Below are 19,493 nucleotides of genomic sequence, written 5' to 3'. Positions count from 1 at the left end.
GTGTGTGTGTGTGTGTGTCTGTGTCTATGTGTGTGTGTTTAAGAGACAAACAGAAGTGATAAAAGATGTGTATCCCTTCAATTACAAACTAACCTGCAGACTTCAATACCATCTCTGCTCTAAGACGTGTCTGCCGAGTTATCTTTCACCCCGTGGTCATTGTGTTTGTGTGACTTATCGAGACGAGCCCACACAGCCCTCTGGGGCTTTTTTGGATTTAATTCATACATGTACATAGTGTGCAAGGGTCAGTGAGATACAGAGAGGGGGCGGGGTGAAAGATGGATGGATGTACGGAGAGGGACTCACATCGAAGAAGGAGCCTGCAAGTCGTACTTAGGGTACCTGTCTGATTGTCTCACAGGGGAATCACAAGGACTGAATGCACACATATACAAGGGCAGATCAATCAGACCTTGTGCAGATCACACAAGGTCTGGGGGGGGGGGGAGAGAGAAATGAGAGGTGTAATTCTGCACTTTTGTCTTTTGTAAAACACTTAAACACAAATTTAAAGATCCCCTCCAGATATGTTGTAAGAATACTCAATTTGGAATAATAATATGTGATTATACCGTATGTTATTTTCACACACACAAACAATCAACTATCTCATTTAAATCCTTAAAAGTACATCTCCTCTTTTCCCTAATTTAAACATACAGAATCTATTAAAACTATTTTATTTTAAAAGTTTGAATGCTGTACACAAGATGTTTCCTTCTTTACTATGAAGTCCATTCTCAGTGTATGTGTACTGGAGGCTTCAAGTATCGACATCACTCTTAGGTAAGTTAAATAATGGCTACAATTGGCTCCAAAATTGTTGTGATGTGTACTTACAAATCATGCTTGTAAGTACACGCCTTAAGCTCAGATTTGAGTTCCCCCTTCAGCAGATGAATTTGAAAACTCTGCACATAAATCATTCCGCACAGTGATCTCAAACATCCAACCGAAAGAACAAGAAGAAAAACACATTTGTGAAAAAACACTCAGTTACACAGACCTATAACTTATAACAGCTGCACACACATTTTAAAACCACATTATGTAAGTCCAGTATGAGCAGTTTAAACCTTACCTCCCTTAAACAGCTCAACATTGAGAAGTTTTAGAAGAATATTCTGAATTTAGCTTTTTAAATTACACTGGGAAAAAAGCTCATGAAAAAGAAATTAGATAGCCTAGCTGTTAAAGATGCAAGTGCTGCCTCTTTCCGAATCTGTCACATTCGAGAGCTCCTGTTCAGTAATGCATTCAGTAGTCACTATAGCCCAGCTCCACAGTAATGAATTTGAAGCCTGTGCAGACGAGTTGGAGGAGTTTATACTTTTTTCATGAATAGGGCAGATCATTTAAGGCTTAATATTCCTCCATCAGTCCATGGCATAACTGTCAAAACTGCAGCTTTCCATATTTGTAGACATTTTTAGGCACTTTACACTATTTACATTTGCAGAGACTGATCTGCACATGAAATCTACCACTTGATGTTGATAGTGGAATGTGTTCCACTTATATCTTTAATACAACACAACACCATTGTTCATCTTTTGAGAAGGATATTTTCTATGTATTTTGCATGCCTGACTGCTACATTTTTAACTGACATCTTAAATCACATGTTAGAATTACACACCATGTCAGAGTGTTAACTTTACAGGAAAACTGACAAAAGGGAAGTGGGTAAATCATTTAATGTCCACCTTAAAGATGGTTTCCAACCAATTTCTGCTTTCTTAGAGATGGACACAAAGAAAGCAGCGCAGGAGAAAGCAACAATGGTCCAAGGCTGGATTTAACTCAAAATTGTTGCATTACCTGGTAGGGCTCTTATCTCAGTGAGACAAAGTGACAGCTCTGAAATTGCCCTTTCACAGGATTTCACTACTGCCCCCAACCGTCTCTGCATGCTGCTGTCCTAAGGCATGACTGTCAAACCTGATTTGTCCAGAATCATGGCAGGCTACAGGTACAACATTACCGGTACTTTATACTTTCATATGATGTCACGTGGATGTGGTATAATATCAGTGTAGATATTAATGAGATGGTAAAAACATCCTTTGCGACTCTGCTGCTGCTAAGCATCTGAACCCACGATCTGACTTCAGTACTACATCTTTGCATTTATATTGAGAGCTTGTATATACTGCATTATTTAACTCAGAATGAGTAGAAATGCTCCATTGTTCAACATCAATTTATCCTCTTCTATTAGCAAGAATGGCAGTCTTAATTATGCAGAGGGCTCTAATTATAGATAAGGTTATTATTACAATATGTGAGAGGGGATGGCCTGTATTGCTGCTATGAAGAAGCCCTCCAACAAAGAGAATGTATGAGTGGACAGACACATTTATGTCTCTGCATTATTCTCTGATTTTATTTTTCTGTGCTTCTTTGTCCAGAGGCTGCAATGAGGGATGCACATAGTATACTACTGAAATGTATTAACAGCATGTTTCTGAAAAAGAGGCAGTCAGGGAGAGATAAAAAAGGACAGTCTTGACCATCAGATAACATATCATCTCCACACTCACCCTCCAGTCCTTCTCCACTGATTATTATTTTACAAAAAGCAGAATGTGTAAAACATGAAGCAGCAGGAGTAGAAAGAAGAAGAAAACCTTGCATCTCTTTGGTTGATAAGGAAGTCACCTCAGTGGAAACAAAGTATGGGTTTGTCTCTTGCTTCAGAGATAAACACAAGCCATTATTATATTGTTCTGATGCTAAAACTGAAGCATAATACTCTGGCGCCCACACTACACAGAAGAACAGATGGCTAATTGATATAATTAGCAAAGCATTCCCAGGACATGCAGTAATAACTGGGAAGTATTTGAAAGGCTGATAATCAAAAGTGGAGAGATCACATTTTATTGTTTTGATTTGATGCCACATACTATTCAAGTCCCTATAGAACAAAGTAGATTTATAATAAGATATAATAAATATGGAGGAGTGGGGAACCAGCAGGTACAAGGTCACAGTCTAGCCCAGAGAGAACTGTTTATACTCTGAGAGGTGGTGAGGCATAATACAGCACAGGGAACTGAAAATATAACACCATTAGAATTTTAAATGAATCTCTGTGAGCGTGGCCCTCAGCCATTGTGAAGTTACAGTTCAAGTTCTGATTGCTTAGAAATAAATCTTTGTCTGAATGTGCACACTGTTTCTCATTTAATTGGACACATCTCTCTAAAGATTTGTGCACTTGGTCAACACAGTCATTAAAACAGACTCTATTGTGCCCCTCCAGCCAGCAATGAAATGAAATGCTGCTTTCAGCTAATTTTATAACAGCCAGATACGCAATCTGATGATGAAATAAAAAACATTAAGAGAGTTAATTATTTCATAACCGTATTTAATGGAATTAAGTTCAAGTTCAACATTTCACTGTTACATGTGTAATTTTTTGGAGGTTATTTGTAAAGTTTCATGTTTGTGTGACACTGTATGTAAAAAAGCAGCACACAATTTGAAGACAATATATTATGTATGTTTATTTTGGGACGTGTCAAAAGAGTTACAAAAAAACATCTTAGTTACTAAAAAACTATCAGGTAATATAAAGTTACTTGCAGTAGTTCATTTCACTAACAACTATTTCCTGTGTAGCTAAAGTCTGATAAAGCTTATTCATCTACATTGCTGACAAAGACACCATTTACTCGTGTAAAGTTTTCTGAAAACGACAGTGCTCAGCTGTTTAAGGAAATTCCTGAGCTACTAAAAAATAGAAAATAAATTAAAAATACATTACATTTGTGACCTGTTTTTAAAGATTTGCTTCTCCAGTAGAAATTAATAAGCTCTGAACTGAGTGCCACAGACAGGTGAAGTTGGAAAGTACTGAGAGACAGACTAAGGAACCGATGGTTTCAGTCTTTCATAAGATTTGCTGACAGTATGATGAAAATGTGGAAATAACACCAGCCTTATACTTTGAACCACTTAAACCTTTGTCAAGAAAGTTACATGTATTTTTTATTATATTGCGTAAGAACAGAAAAGTGCTTGCAGTATGATAGCTGTCTTAAAGGATAAGACTTTCTACATTTTTCTTATTGTTCTCATGTGCAGAGCCAAACCAGCAATGAACTGATCCTTCTTACAAGTACTATTGTGTGTATCCAAAGACTGATATATCCTATTCTTTCATTCAGTGTTGTCCAAAAACTATTAAAACCACGTAAATGAGCCACAATATTGCACTGGGTGACATGTACTGAATTTCTTGGAGAAATTTGGCAAAAAGAGGTTGTGATATGTAGCACAGCAAGCTATCAAAACTCGGAGCTGTGTTCCTATGCATAGCAATAGTAACCATTGTCTTCAGGGGGGAACATGGACAGAGGGAAAGGGGGAACAAATGAATCTAACTTGTGTAGGCTTTGACATTTCAAAACCATTAACCTAAAGACACACCTAATATCATTTTGCAGGTTTCATTTTATTGACATTTGAGTAAACTCTGTAATGATGCATGTATTCTCCAAAATAGATGCTCCCCAGCAAATTGTAATGTCATTCTTAGATGATAAATTTAGTTTATTTTTTATTGGAAAAGTTGACATTTTGAAGATTGGACTCTTGCAGCTTTTAATATACAGTTTCACAGCAGAACAGCAGGATTCCTGTAGTCCTGAAGTTAAGTTTTTCAATAAAAAGGGAGGAGTCAGTGTTTGGAGCTGTCAACTCTCATCATTTATCAGTGAAATGTCAAAATGTTGTTGGCTGCAGTACACTGTTTGGATAATACATAAGTAAACACCCCCACACACACCCACACACACACACACACACACACACACACACACACACACACACACACACACACACACACACACACACACAACACACACGCATATTTACATTCTACCTCTGTTTGGACCTCTCTCTCTGTCTCTATATTTGAGGCTTTCTGTCAAACATACTTAAAACTACATTAAATAATTTATCATCATTGCTTCAAAGCTGAGTGGTGTGAAATTCATCATTAATTGAGTCTGCCAAGAGACACTCAGAAAATATTCACCATCAGTTTTCCAAGTCAATGAGTCTTTCCATCTGTTAGTGGCTGATTGCCAAATTTGAGCGATAATCGTTTGAGATAAACTTTTCAGTTTTCTTGATTAAACTTTCCAGATGCAAAACGGCAGATATGGTCATTTTGAGGTAAATTTGCCATTGTTAAGGAAATGAGTTTTTCCATCCCCATCTGGGTACGTTTAAACTAAATAAACACACAGACACAACACATTTGCCTTCATGAAACATTTTTTAATAACCCAGATATTACTCTGTTAATATCTGTAAAGATAAATGAACATAGAAAGATTAATATAAATATAGTTATGTGCATCATCTGGTTAATTTACTTGGTTTGTAGCTTTGAAAACTATGAGATCTTCACTCTGATTTAAAGTAATAGTTTGACAGTTTGGAAATTTTGGAAATACGCTTATTATACTTTTTGTTGATTAGAGGATCAATACCACTGTTACAGCTAGGAGGAATATTTATTTCATTTCATACTATTCTGGAAATACGCAGATACGTTTTGAGACGTTAAGTTGGTTTAGTTTGTAAGTGCCCAATCATTATATTTGGGGTCATATGTAGTTATTAATTTGCATTAATTCTTAATTAAGTAGATTCTCAACAATTCTTCTTACATTATCTTCTTATTTATCTTCATTCTTACACTTTGAAACTCCTCAACTTATTATTACACTTTCTGCCTGTTAAAAGTTTATGTAGAGTTTCTATTATCTAAATCAAGGGTCTAAAGATTGAGGGTGTCACAAGGTCAAATTGGAACATAAACTTAGATGCCTTAAGTTTTACATTTTCTCTGGGAAGGTCTCTTTAACCATTGCCCTACCTCTGCAATCCCTTGATTCCAACAGTATACTACAATCTGCAAACTCTTTGGTTTATATAGTGATTTTTAAATTTTTTAAATTTTGTTTTGTGACATTGCAAAATACTGAGCAGGCCATTCATTTAATGCTCTCGCTGCAGCTCTCCAGCCTGAATACATCAAACCATATATCATATTCAGGGATAAATTCTCCTGGAGGAAACCAGATACACCAAAGGAGAACATTGACAGTGCAGGAAATAAAAATCCTCTTTTGAGTATTTGTGTCATATTTGAGTTATTATAATTGTTCAGCTAACTCAATTTCTGCATGTTCACCAACCAATGTGTGCACACTACATTTCCCATGTGCAAAGTTAGTATTGATTGGGATTTTGAAGATGAAATTTCCACTTTTGCTGTAAATTGCTGTAATGTTCACACACTTACACATTATAACCAAGTCCATGTACATTCATCATCATTAACACATGTGCTTTCTTCATGTTAAATTCATTATTTGGGTAAATACTGTATAATTGCACCTTCCATACTGTAGGTAATCTTATGTAACAGAGATGCATAAGAAGCTTTCTGCTTGGTTGTCTTTAATTTTGATGTTTGCTGCCCTTCCTTTTTTTGTTTTCCATCTCCTCCTCATCTACCTTTCCTTTACCTAGAAGACACCTCTCTGCTTTGAAACGTCTCTATTTATTTTCAAAGCAGGGAAGGTCACATTGGAGCCTTTGCTTTTTGTAATACAATTGAACAACAAGTGCAACATCTGTGAAAGGTCAGTGCTTTTACAGATTGGTATTTTTGAATTCAGCATTTTGAATGACAGTTCTCTTTTGTGCCAAAAATGCAAAATTGCATGCAATGTCTTTGCAAAAGAGATTCTGAATCTGGGTGGAAAGCCAAACATGTTTCTTGTTTTCCAGAAAAATCTTTAAAGGATATTCAGTGAATGAAAATGGAAAAGACCCAATGTTATTGTGTTGAATAATTAAAACGGAAATGGAGAAAAACTGTGCTATACTATACAATAAGATGTGCATTTGTTTACATATGTGCCTTTGTGCATCTATCATGTTTCAAACTGCTGCTAATCTGTTGTTTCTGTAACATTTCGTGCAGGTCTGTTATGTAAAATGTCAACTACACAGATGTGCTTCATATCCTGTTCCAAGAACCCATTGTAATAATGACGATGTTTTATCACTCCCTCTGCTCACCTGCTACTTCAGCGGTCTACTGGGTTTTTAGCAGCCATTCCTTGTGATGAATAGTGAGAAAAAATCAGTTGAGGTCAATCGATAAGTGACATCATTATCATCACTGTCAAATGTCAAGTGTTTGAAGTGTGTGCATCAGAGTGCGATAGATTGACCATGAAAAAGAGGAGTGTGTTTTTACACTGACAGCTAATTATACTACAGAGGTAAAAGATGTGTGTATAAAGTGTGTCAAAAGTTACATTTTACAGTGGTGCAACATTTCTATTATAGAAATATGTAACTGAAGATGTCTAATTAACCCTTGTGTTTTGCTGACACTGGCTGTATGTGTAAAAATAATCATCATTAACGCAAAATGAAAATGATTACTCTCATTCTGTAAAAGTTAATGTAGAAACTGAACTTGCACACTTGATAAAATACAGAAATGACCATAAAGTATATCACACCAAATCAGTAAATATTTAATGTTGTATATGTTAAACAGACTTTGCATGAACAAGATCAAGATCAACATCAAGATCAAGATCAAGATCAAGATCAAGATCAAGATCAAGATCAAGATCAAGATCAAGATAAACTTTATTGTCCCACCAAGTGGGAAATCTGTCTTGGGCTAACCCACCTGTGCTGCGGCCATTGAAAATAAATAAATAAAAACAACCATAAAAAACCATTAAACACATGGAGCAATACAAAAGATACATAATAAATACAATGCAAAAGATATTAAAAACAGAATAAACACTTACTCAATACCAAATAGTAGCTCTAATATATAAACAAAAAACAAAAAAACACACCATCATACCTACAATCACAAAATTAATAAAGAGATAAATAGTTATGTTGTTTGAATGAGGGATCTCCGGAATCCCAAGTAGAACATTTAGGGTTCAATCATTATTGTATTTTGGTTGCTTTGTTCCCAGTGGACATTTCAAATGAAAGTATTAAACCCGACTCCCCCACTCCAGGGTGTTTCTTTTGATTAGCTTTCCTCACTAAAATTAATAAAATCCATCCAGTATGCAGCTTTTGAACTGGAACTGACCCACTCAGCATGGTTGAAGTCCAATTAGAAGAGCTGCTGTTCTAACTATTGGGATCAAATTTGTGAAAATGTCTTTATTTATTAATTTTGTATTCACTCAGTTAAACTTCTGTCTTCTGAAACACATTAATCATGACAAGCAATATACCTAATTAGAGCCACAGTTGGCAATTTGGCAACTGAATCAAAAGTCCAGAATATTCTGAAAATGAATCCTGTGTATGTGACTCTAACTGCGATAATTTCCCTTTGACTTGTTTTTATGTTGCCCTTGATAATAATTTGAGTCTCATTCAACTTCTGCCCACCCACCAACCCCCACCCATGACTCATACCTGAGTTCGTATCCATGGCTACACTCACCAACACATAAATAAACTAATAATTGTCTCATCTCCCTTCTCTACCTTCTCTCTTCCTGCGCATTACCTTTTCACTTCATCTCACATGCTGCTCTCCAATTTCTTCTTTTCATATCCTCTCCTCTCGTTCTTAACCGAAACCCCCTGACTCTAATAACTTGTGTTGGAAATTGATTTTTGGCAGGTTAACATAAACAAAAGGTAAAATAAAAAAAGGTCCAGAGATGCAAAGTTGGATTTTGCACCCTGCCAATGAAATTATGTAGCTAATTCATCAACCTGTGTGTGATTTGGCTGCATGACTTCATGCTTCATTTGAATTGTTTGAAGTTGAATTAGCGGAGCTTGTTTAACGATTTTCATGCCCAGAGTTGTTTTTGTTGTGGTTGTATAATACCTTCAGTCCAGACTTTCTGTCAGCATTGTTTCTTGTTTTCCTAGATTATGGTTTCCTCTTTAATCATCATGCGCACCCCTGGTATAAAGAAAACATGCACAATTAACACAAAGCCTCAGCAGTGCCCTCATTTAAAACTGACAATGTGTTTGAGCTTCTTTTCAGCGAATTGGCGTCTGCTGTTGTTCCCTTGCCTCTTTTGCCTTCCTCTAAACCAAACGCTCCTTTGTTGTCTTCTATCGTCTCTAATGTCTTACAAAATACGCTGCCCTTTTTTTTCAACACTATCCTCCTCCAGCTCCTCCATCTCTTTCAACATCCCCCGGAGTAGCTTTCACAGGGACCTCTCTTTGAAACTAACAATCATTTTTCAACATCTGGATGTACTGGCTCCCATTTCTCCTCCATTTCACTCTGGGATGGTCCTTTAAAGAAAAACCATAGAGTCTGTCATTTCATTAAATGCCCCCAAAACAACAGATACTAGTCGTCTCTGGTAACCATAACCACATGTCATTGTAACCATGACAACAGGTCTCAAACCTTGACCTTAGCCAAAAGAAAATGCTTCTGTGTCATTTAAAGAGGTGTTCACCCTCTTATTCATGATACTCCTCAAACCCACAATTTCATTGTGTCATAACAAGTAATTTTTCTTTTAGAAAAAAAAAATCCTTTACCGACCAAATGTATGTTTTCTCTTAACATGGTAGTTCCTCCTTTCTCACTTACACCAATTATACAATGTTCCTCATCTTTCTGCCTCGCTCCAAGTTATGACTTGTCCCTATGTTACTCACATAACACAAGTAACACACAGAAAAATATGTTACAAAAGTGTCAAAGTGTGAAAATAAGGCATTGAGCTTAAATTCTTAGAGGTGAAAAAGTCTCTCTTCCAGATTTTTTTTCCCATCTTTAACACTATTTCTATCACTTTTATTTTTATACAACCTAAAGTGCAACACCAACCTAAAGTACAAAAGGAGAAAATGTCTTAAGCTGAGTACTCCTATCAAAAGAAGCAGAGCTCTTGATGAGAAATCAAGGATGCAGCGAGTCTTTTAACATGTATGGAGGTGATCTTTAAGCTGGTGGCTGTAAAATTACAATAATGAGCTGAAAGATATTAAAACACTCTGTGAAGCTGAGGGGAACTGCAGAGTTGGGTAATGATTTTTTTGTGACTGCTACCAGCGACCACATACACATGGTCATTCTTAACCACGGTTCATATAAAAATGTTATTCAGTGCTGCTTTAACCTGAGGGGTGTCTGATCAGAAAACACTTAAAAGGGTCAATTTGAAAAGCAGTGACAAACATTTAGTTTGAATTAATGAGCTAATGAGATCTAACTGCACACAGGAGAACATAACATAAACACCCTCACATCACATCTGACATAAATGTGTTTTCCCAGCTGTGTAGTTATCAGGTGTGGTGTACCTTGTACAACAGGTATGAAAAACAAACAAAACTGCTGCATCTGCCACATTACAGTTTCCTGGAGTTATGGACGACATGAATGAATCATCTCACCTCAGTCTAAGTGAAATTCTAAATGATGGATTTTCATCAGTCATAGTGTAGTTTGAGAACATTTCAAATCTCAGAAATCCATCCATGGGCAGAAATTCCTACATTTTCCCTCATCGTTTACTCTACTTAGTCTATTACAGTCGCAATGTGCAACTTGTGATTAGGACAAATTGTTTGTACATGTGTAAATCATACATGATTTAAGGCCTAATGATCAGAGAAGGTGTACATGGAACATGATCTAGGTCTTTTGTATAAGCTTGTATTTCTTCTCTTACAGACTTTGTAGTTATTATTATATAAAACAATAACCCTTTTACATTGCTGTCACACTATAACATCCCCAACTCAATTGACTTCTACACATCGATTTTTCTCCACCTTTTCAAAACATCTTAGAGGAAATTGAAAAATCCATAATCAATCAATCGATAATCAACTTCAGTGATATGAAATGGAAATTTCTTCACAAGCCTTTTCATTTTAAGAAAACAATCTGTTATTTTAGTGGGAATTCAGCTTGGCAGATCTCGAATAGTTTGACGTGCTTACCCTCCCTTTGCTATCGCCTCTACTCAACTGTTACCTCAGTGCAAGTCTCCGTGAAAAGCATCTCCTCTCCGTAATTAAAAAGCCTAATTAAAACCAGAGGGATGATCTTCCTCTGAGTCCTGTCTGCCCACTCAGAGGATGGAGAAGGAGGGAAGAAGCAGCCGTGAGAAACCTCTAACGTCGAGGCTGTCGGCAGCGTGACAGACTAACGTTCCGCCGGGAGTCTGAGCCGAGTCGAGTTGGAGTCGATAGCTGTCATCATGGCTGCTTCTGTATTCACTGTAACAGCCTCTTTAAATGCTAACAAACTAATTAGGTACTTCATGTGGGAAACATCTCCTGCAAAAAGGAAGTTTGAAATAAAGATGAAGAAGTAAATCATGCCCAGAAGCCAGCTGTGGCCCCTCAGTACAGCAACCCACAGAGGCCCAATCAGTCGAGAACTGTACACCTCAAACTGAGTTGCTCACACCTTACAGTGTGGCTCTGTTCACACCTGGAATTAACATTCATCTAGGATAATCCCAAATGGACAGCTCTAAGTACAGGTGTGAACGCACCCAAGATGCATTGAGATCCGATCACTCAGACCACATTCAGAGTTGCATATGGCCACATTCTTTTAGTGTTTAATGAGTATGTCCTGGGCCACACTGAAGGACCACCTACTCAACCAATGCCCTCTGCTTAAATTGAAGACCCAAGTCACCTGCAAATTAAAGTGAAGTTAGTGTCAATGGGTTAAACTAACCTAGTCAGGCTCACTTAAGGTGCATGTCTGGTCTTTCCAAATGGAAACGATGCACTTTTTTATTTGCATATAGAGTGGGGAAATGAGATCTGATCACAAGTGGTCACTCGGGACGCACCTGGAGAATATGTATTTAGAGCTGTCCACTTGTGATTGGATCACTCAAGATGCAAGATATTAACTAGGTGTGAACAGGGCCCCTAGACATCCGTGCAGGGATGATAAAATAGATAATAAGATGTTGGGTGTTGGTTATGCAGAGGTAGCTTGTGGACGTTTGTGTGGACTGTAGCAGCCTGAGGAGAAACAAACAAAAACATGGAGTCCAAACTATAGACTTTATATGAAGATGGATGTTCTGAAGCAGCAGTTTGAAACCCAGATTTGCTGCTTATGGTCGGCGCCATTTTTTCTGCTTGGAGCCAGGACTTTTTCAAACTAAGGAGTCCGAACTCCTTATTTTGGAAAGTCCTGGCTGACAACAGCGGCAACACTACCCCAACTTTAACTATCTATAGAGTAGCTTATGATTAAAACCAGGATATAAATGTGCATGAAAACATTTTAATAACTGAAGATGACTTTGTATGGATTTTTCGTTCTTTATTAATGACATCATAAATGACTGTAATTGGAAAATTTATGACCCATTACAAAGTTAGATCCATTATCCTTCACGCAAACATTTGTAACAAAACACTAAAACACTGGCTAGTCTTAAAGTGATACCAAAATATACTGTCAGCTGAATTCTCAATACTCCTCACTGACAGTTTCACTTAAGCAGAGCTTCTTGCGCACTCTGAGCGAATTTAAAGAATAACTTCATATAAAATATTGATGCAGGATCAGTCTGAACTGTGCTGCTTCATGCATTTCTCTCAACTCAATAGATCATTTTCTCCCATGGTGCACACACACACACACACACACACACACACACACACACACACACACACACACACACACACACACACACACACACACACACACACACAAAAAAACACACTGTAGTTTATTCTTTTATATTTTTCACTTGATATTTTGTGACTGTTTCAAAGCGTATTGTTTCTATTGAGATTTACATTCTGCAATCTCTACAGTTGTGTCTTGTCAGAGTCACAATATAGTTTTATTGTTTCTTTTGATAAAATACTGTTCATAAAGACCTTTGTTGCATCTCTATAAATCTAAACTAAACCTTCAAACAATTTTTTCTCCTCTGCCAACCATACAACAACAAATCAGACAGATGCAGTCTCAGAAATCCTAAACTCTGACTTACAAGTCCCACATGAGTGAGCAACATAAATCATTTTGCATCTGTTGGCTTTATTGTCATTTTCAGTGGTTTACAGTAGATGATCAATCATGTTTAGACAGTTTGGTTCCTTGTTCATTTAAAGTGAGTCCTCTCCATTCATTAAGTGTCAAACTGTTGACGGAAAGAACCAGTATGCATCATGAAGAAAAAAAGGCATGAACGCAACAGCATAAGAATAACCTTCTTACTATATAATTAGGCGACAGAAAAACAACATTTGAGCAGCAGCAAACCAGGGGGAGTTACTGTGGCGAACAATTGCTGACAGATTAATGTGTTTATCTTCTGTCAATATAAAATTGTGTGAAATTAATCAGGCGCTGCTCAAGTTTAAATTTTGTGTTTTGCATTGATTCACTGTTCTGACAAGATGTCCATTACAAGCTAAGAGTACACGTTCAAACGGACAATACACAAGCAAATGATGAAGACATTTTTACCACTTTGACAAGATGTAGCCTACAGATCGCACAAAGCATGCTGCAAATGAATAAAACACCAATTTGACAGCACATACAGCACAATAAGGCACACACAGCCAATATAGAAATGTGAATCATACAGAACAAATGACAACACAAAATATGTCTCCAGGGGACAAAGGTGGTGCACATGCTTTATTTATTTGCTCGTGTTTTCACCGCTGTAAATAAGACAATTCCCTAAGACTAGGTCATCTGTATAGTAGAAATATGCAATTATTTTCAACAATTGGTGTTCTGTGACTGAGAAAACCAAGAAAAAGGCAGCATGAAAAAAAGAAGAATTATAGTCCAAGGAAGATCTTTTTTGTAACTGGATGAAGAAGGAAAGCTTAAATGCACAATACGTCATTTCTGCTGCTAGGGGTGTCCCAAACAAAACAATAAAAAAAGATGGAGTTTGATGACATTGTGAAGTAGCACGGGATTATGACAGTTGATGTCCTCTTTGTCAAACAGCAGGCTTCTGTATAGATCTGTACAGTTGCCGCTGTTTCAGGAAAGCTCGCCATATTCTCAGGGACTCATCTCACCCAGGACACTCGCTGTTTGAGCTGCTGCCCTCAGGCAAATGCTACAGGACATTGAGAGTACGCACAAATAGATTACACAACAGCTTTTACGCTAAAGCCATATATGCACTAAACTGCATTAAATAATGGAAATTATTTATTTATTTTTGTTTCTGCACTTTGAAGACGGCATCTCAATTTCGTTGTGCTTTGTACAATGACAATAAAGACTTTCTATTCTATTCTATTATTCTATTCTCCTGGTTAGGATTCTTTCAGTGTTCATTTTACTGGGAGGTAAAAACAGTGAATAACGCGTTCTCAGCATGTTTCTCTGACAACTTAAAGTTCAGCATTTTTTTTTACTGGGAGCTAAATCATCTACAGGGGTCTCCTCCTCTCCAAAACAAACAAATTGTGGTTACCCCACCAGAATGTGTGTTATACGCCTTGGTAGACAACATTGTAGCGGACAACCACAACACTGACAAATGTGCACAAGATAATCATCATCTTGTGTGCTTATACTATTTGGTTGAGGGGCATGACACCATTGACAGTCGACCTGGGTTTGAAAATTGATTGAAACATTGGGGTAATCTTAGTAAACAATACAACAAAATATATAACTAGGTGTACTTGTTTTAAGACATTTTAAGAATAGTTTCATATTTTAGCTAGATGATTAGAACCACTGCAGGGTGAAGTACAGATTCCCAGGGTTCAGAAGTGACTTTAGGCATAATAACATTTCTGATGCATGTATTTGACATTTATAGTTGCTTGTAGAGTAATTAAATATGTATTAAAATATGCTTAATTTAAGACTAAAAAAGAGGAGAGCACCCACCTTGAATTCATGTCCAGTACTCAACAGCATGATAAGACTAAAATCTTGCAGATTCTCATAACAGCTCTCTGCTTCCATAGTTCCCTTCACACCTGAGGAGGATATATTAGCACAGTGGCAATTCATCTATTTGTAGAAAAGAGGGGGGATAAATGAAATGATAAACGAATATCATACAGTGACATCTTGTGCTCAAAAAAAAAAAAGTCTTTGTATTCTCCTGAGTGCCGGCAGAGAGCCTCTGTAAATGTAACATGCAGATTTAGAAGACAATTTTAAATAACTAATCGGACAAAAAGTTGAATTTAGATGGAATTACCAGGGCTAAAAGCACAATACTGAATTTATAAATGAGTAGGGATGGTTTTTGTCTATCTTTAAAAAAAATCAGGACAGTGGAGTTGGTTGGGTGTGACAGATAAAGTCATGTTAGCATCTGTTGTAATGTTTATACACAAGGCCAGGTTGTTATTTTTTTACATTTTATTATACAAAATTAAACTAAATGTGTGATGTTGACCACCCACAACAACTAAAAATGATATTACAACCTAGAACAGCACGAACATGCAGATACCTTTCTATTCAGTTTTCTGTTCCTGTACATTAGGTTTTTCATTTCCATTTTGAACTTGGCTGGTTCAAAATGGAAATGAAAACACAAACCTTACAACACCTACATGACACATTAAAGTGCTATTAAACAAAACTGAACATACTACTCTGGTGGGTGTACATAAACTAAACATTTCATTGGCACTATTGTATCAAATTGGCCGTTAATACTATCAATTAACACACATTAGACTGTAAATTACATTTGCTAATCACTAAGCCCTACATGTACATTCTTGTGTCACCATAACAGTCCCATTATACTTTTCTTCCTTACAGTTGTCAGCACGTCACTCATATATCATCGTGGCATCAGCTCAGTTGAGGTCACTGACTGGAGTCCTGATCGTGAGGGCCTGACATACTTTTGATATTGAAACATGCTTTTTTCTGACAAAAGTATGCTGACCAGAGATCCGCTTTCACAGCCTCAGTCCCACCATTGCTATAGTAGTTGGAAATGAAAAACTGGCCACTGCACTTGACCAACAACCTGTCAGATCTGGGGTGGCCACAGGGCTGGCCAGTGATATTTCAGGCCACCCTCTAAGATTTGCCTTTGGCTCTCGGATGCATTATCTCATCTACATATTATTTAAACAAAGTAGAGTGGTAAAATCCAATAAATGCACAATCATGCTGTGAAAAGATTTTTTGCTCACACAAATCTCCTTTATTTAGGGGAGCTTTAATTTATTCCTTGGTTTCACTGATGCAGAGAATGACACTTCCTGAGACAAAGACCATTTTAATTTTTTAATATCGTTCAGTAGTCATATCATGGATTTACACAGATGGGAATAGCCAACCTTCAGTTCAGTATAATATGGGTTCTGCATTTCCAGTGTTGTTAAGATAACTCTTAATGCATATGAAATGAGACCAGAAAAGGGGTTTGAATGTCCTTGATTAATTAAGTGCAAAAAACACACACGGGTACTGTACATCTTCCAGTAAAGACTGGGGAAATCACCAAACCGTGTCAGTAGTACTGTCAGGTAGCTTTATCCCTCATTAGTTCCTGTTCAGTGCTCTCAGCCAATGTAGAGATTTATTGTTGAGTGCACATCAGCCATTATCAAGAATGTCAGAATGTCAGAATGGTGTAAAAGACCTGTATGATATAAGTTATTTAAAAGATAGGTTCACTATTTTTCAAGTCTGTCTTAAAGCAACAGCCAATATGAACACTGAATATGTGTACATTTCTCCTGCTCATACTCATTTTAAGATCTTCTGTTTTCAGCAAAAATGTATTTCAAATTGTATCTGGTGGTAATATGAGGCTTCAGCTATCTGAGCTATTCAAATAAATGTGATATTCCAAAGTTAGTATTTTTAATAAAGAAATCTGTCTGATCTAAGGAAAAGAGGGCATTAGGCTTTAAAAAGACAGTGAAGATACTAACTTGATTTGTCTAATTTGTTTGACTGAAGCTTCTTATTAGCTTCAAATACACATTTTTACACAGAGGGAGGATTATGGATTTGTTCCCCCATCACCTACATTGTAAGTGCATTAGGAAGGGATCTTCTTATTGCCAGTATGAACAGGAAGATTGATTGCAGCATGAAAACATGTATCGATGATTGTTTGGACATTGGCAAATGTGCTAACATGTAAAAAAGATAATTTATTTTATTTTATTTCTAAAAGCAAATTAAAATCTTTTATGAGACCTGCTTATTACTGTACTAATATTATATTACTCTACTTTTCCTATCTATTATTTATCTCTTATTTTTAACATCAGAGAGAGATTTTTTTTTTCCACAAACTTCTTTTTCATCTACATCTCTTTATATTTGTGCACTAAAGTTTCTGATGTAATCAGTCTTTACCCAACTCCAATTATTTGTATGCCCCCCTTAAAATAAGACTTGTAATGCTGCAGTGTAACTGAATAATCACCATCATCAACAAGGTTTGATTGTAGCTGATTTGAAAATGTCACTTACCATTGATTATACTCTACCTTTAAAGTATTTTAAAGTGGAAAATCTGACCTGAGTATCTCACACCTTTCTCGATGAAGGCACATTATTGCCAGCATGTTATTGCTGCCATTTGTTTTTGCGATGATGGTGCTTTATTGCTGGAGGTTTAATGTGTGTTCAGAAGTGATTCATCAGGAAGAGTGATGAAAATGTCCTGCACACCTTCAACTGAGCAGGCAAAAACATTTTGAATACACACTTCCAACAGGCAAAGACAGAAGCACTGATTATTTTGCGTATGTGTGTGTGTGTATGTGTGTGTGTGTGTGTGTGTGTGTGTGTGTATGTGTGCGTGTGTGCGTATGTGCGTGTGTGTTTGTGTATACAGTCATCAATAAAAATGAGTCAGCATCCTTTTGGTTTTCATTACCCTCATCTCCCTGTTTGGCCGTGTACGTGATTAGGAAAGACTCCTTGAAGCTGTTTTCCTGGAACACAGTTGGTGTGTGTGTGTGTGTGTGTGTGTGTGTGTGTGTGTGTGTGTGTGTGTGTGTGTGTGTGTGTGTGTGTGTGTGTGTGTGTGTGTGTGTGTGTGTGTGTGTGTGTGTGTGTGTGTGTGTGTGTGTGCTTGTATGGGGTGTGAAGGGTTGCTGTTTGTCCTTATAGGATTAATATTGTTGTACATGCCAAGAAAACTCTTTCAATACTCACTGAAACGTGTCTCTCTCTCTCTCTCTCTCTCTCTCTCTCTCTCTCTCTCTCTCTCTCTCTCTCTCTCTCTCTCTCTCTCTCATCTGTCTTTAATTATAACACCCTCTCTCCTTTTTTGTTGTTGTTCCTCTCCTCACTCGTTCCTCAGACACCATGTAATGCTTGTTCTAAATGATTGTGCCCCTGACAACTGTAGCTGCTGGCTTCGGCCTCTTATCTGAAGCAAATACCACAGTAGTGAAAAGGCTCTGCCACTCCCCACAAACGCAGCATCATGAATGGCCGACACAGGCAGGAGCTTGCAACAGCAGCAGCAACAGCAGGACTGAATCATGAAAAGATCACAGAGAAGGGGCTACATTATAAATGCTACATGTATATACAGTACCAGTCAAAACTTTGGACACACTTTCTCATTCAACTGAATGGGAAAGTGTGTCCAAACCTTTGACTGGTACTGTATCTGTATTATTTTTTTTTTTCTTGTTGGTATTTTTTTCCTAATTGGGTGGAGCTGCTCCCTATTGCACACCTGCCTTCCATGTACTTCATCAGCCACAGTTTACGAATACTGATCTTCTCAAGCTTCATTGCCAGATTGTTTCCGCTGCTTCTTGTGGTAACTGTTAGCTCAAACCTCTAGTGAAACTCCTTGAGAAACTTCTAGTGACTGATTTCTCCAGAGTTGTGTTTGTTGCATCGTTTGCTGACCAGTGCCTTTTTTTTGGTTTTTTTCCAGCTCTGCTGCCATTGCTGCTCCAACACCCAGCCTCTCCACCTCAGCCTCAAACTACACCCTCAGCCAGCCTTCATCCACCACACTGAACCATTTTTGTAATAAATCCTTTTTTCCACCATTCCACTGTATCTGTCTGCTTTTGGGTCCTATAAAAAAACACATTGCTACATTGTCTTTTTCAACCACATCTGAAATGAAGTAAAATGAATGACTGATTGACAATGCTTTAATCTGCATTCATAGAATTATTATTATTTTTGGCCACTTGAGGCAGCTCTAAACTCAATATTGACATAATATCACCTTATGAAGTTGATATGGTTGTTGATGTTGATCTGAGCAACATTATCTTTCAATTGGATTTGTGTCTAACTGAGAAATGTAAGTCCAATATTGACTCTCCTTTTAGCTCTGTTTGGTTTTCTCGCCATTCATGAGAAGAATATCTAGCTTTGTGTTCACCAGTCACTAACTTTGTCTGTTTATATATACTATGTTATATTTGTCACATTGGAGGTAGCAAGAGGTGGAACTATATGGAGAATG

At 37.2% G+C, this 19,493-nt stretch overlaps 1 long non-coding RNA gene across 1 annotated transcript in view; it reads right to left on the bottom strand.

The window, feature by feature from the left end:
* LOC133991596 (uncharacterized) overlaps positions 1–18,089 on the bottom strand; it is a 227,111-nt gene extending 209,022 nt beyond the window's left edge. The window contains exon 1 of the long non-coding RNA XR_009927010.1: positions 17,993–18,089. This is a non-coding gene — a long non-coding RNA (uncharacterized LOC133991596). The remainder of the gene's footprint in view (positions 1–17,992) is intronic.
* Between the last annotated feature and the right edge of the window lie 1,404 nt (positions 18,090–19,493).

Source organism: Scomber scombrus, chromosome 12, assembly GCF_963691925.1.
Source record: "Scomber scombrus chromosome 12, fScoSco1.1, whole genome shotgun sequence".
Taxonomy (NCBI): Eukaryota; Metazoa; Chordata; class Actinopteri; order Scombriformes; family Scombridae; genus Scomber; species Scomber scombrus.
Note: the sequence above shows the minus strand (reverse complement) of the source record. Positions and strands in the feature narration are given on the sequence as shown.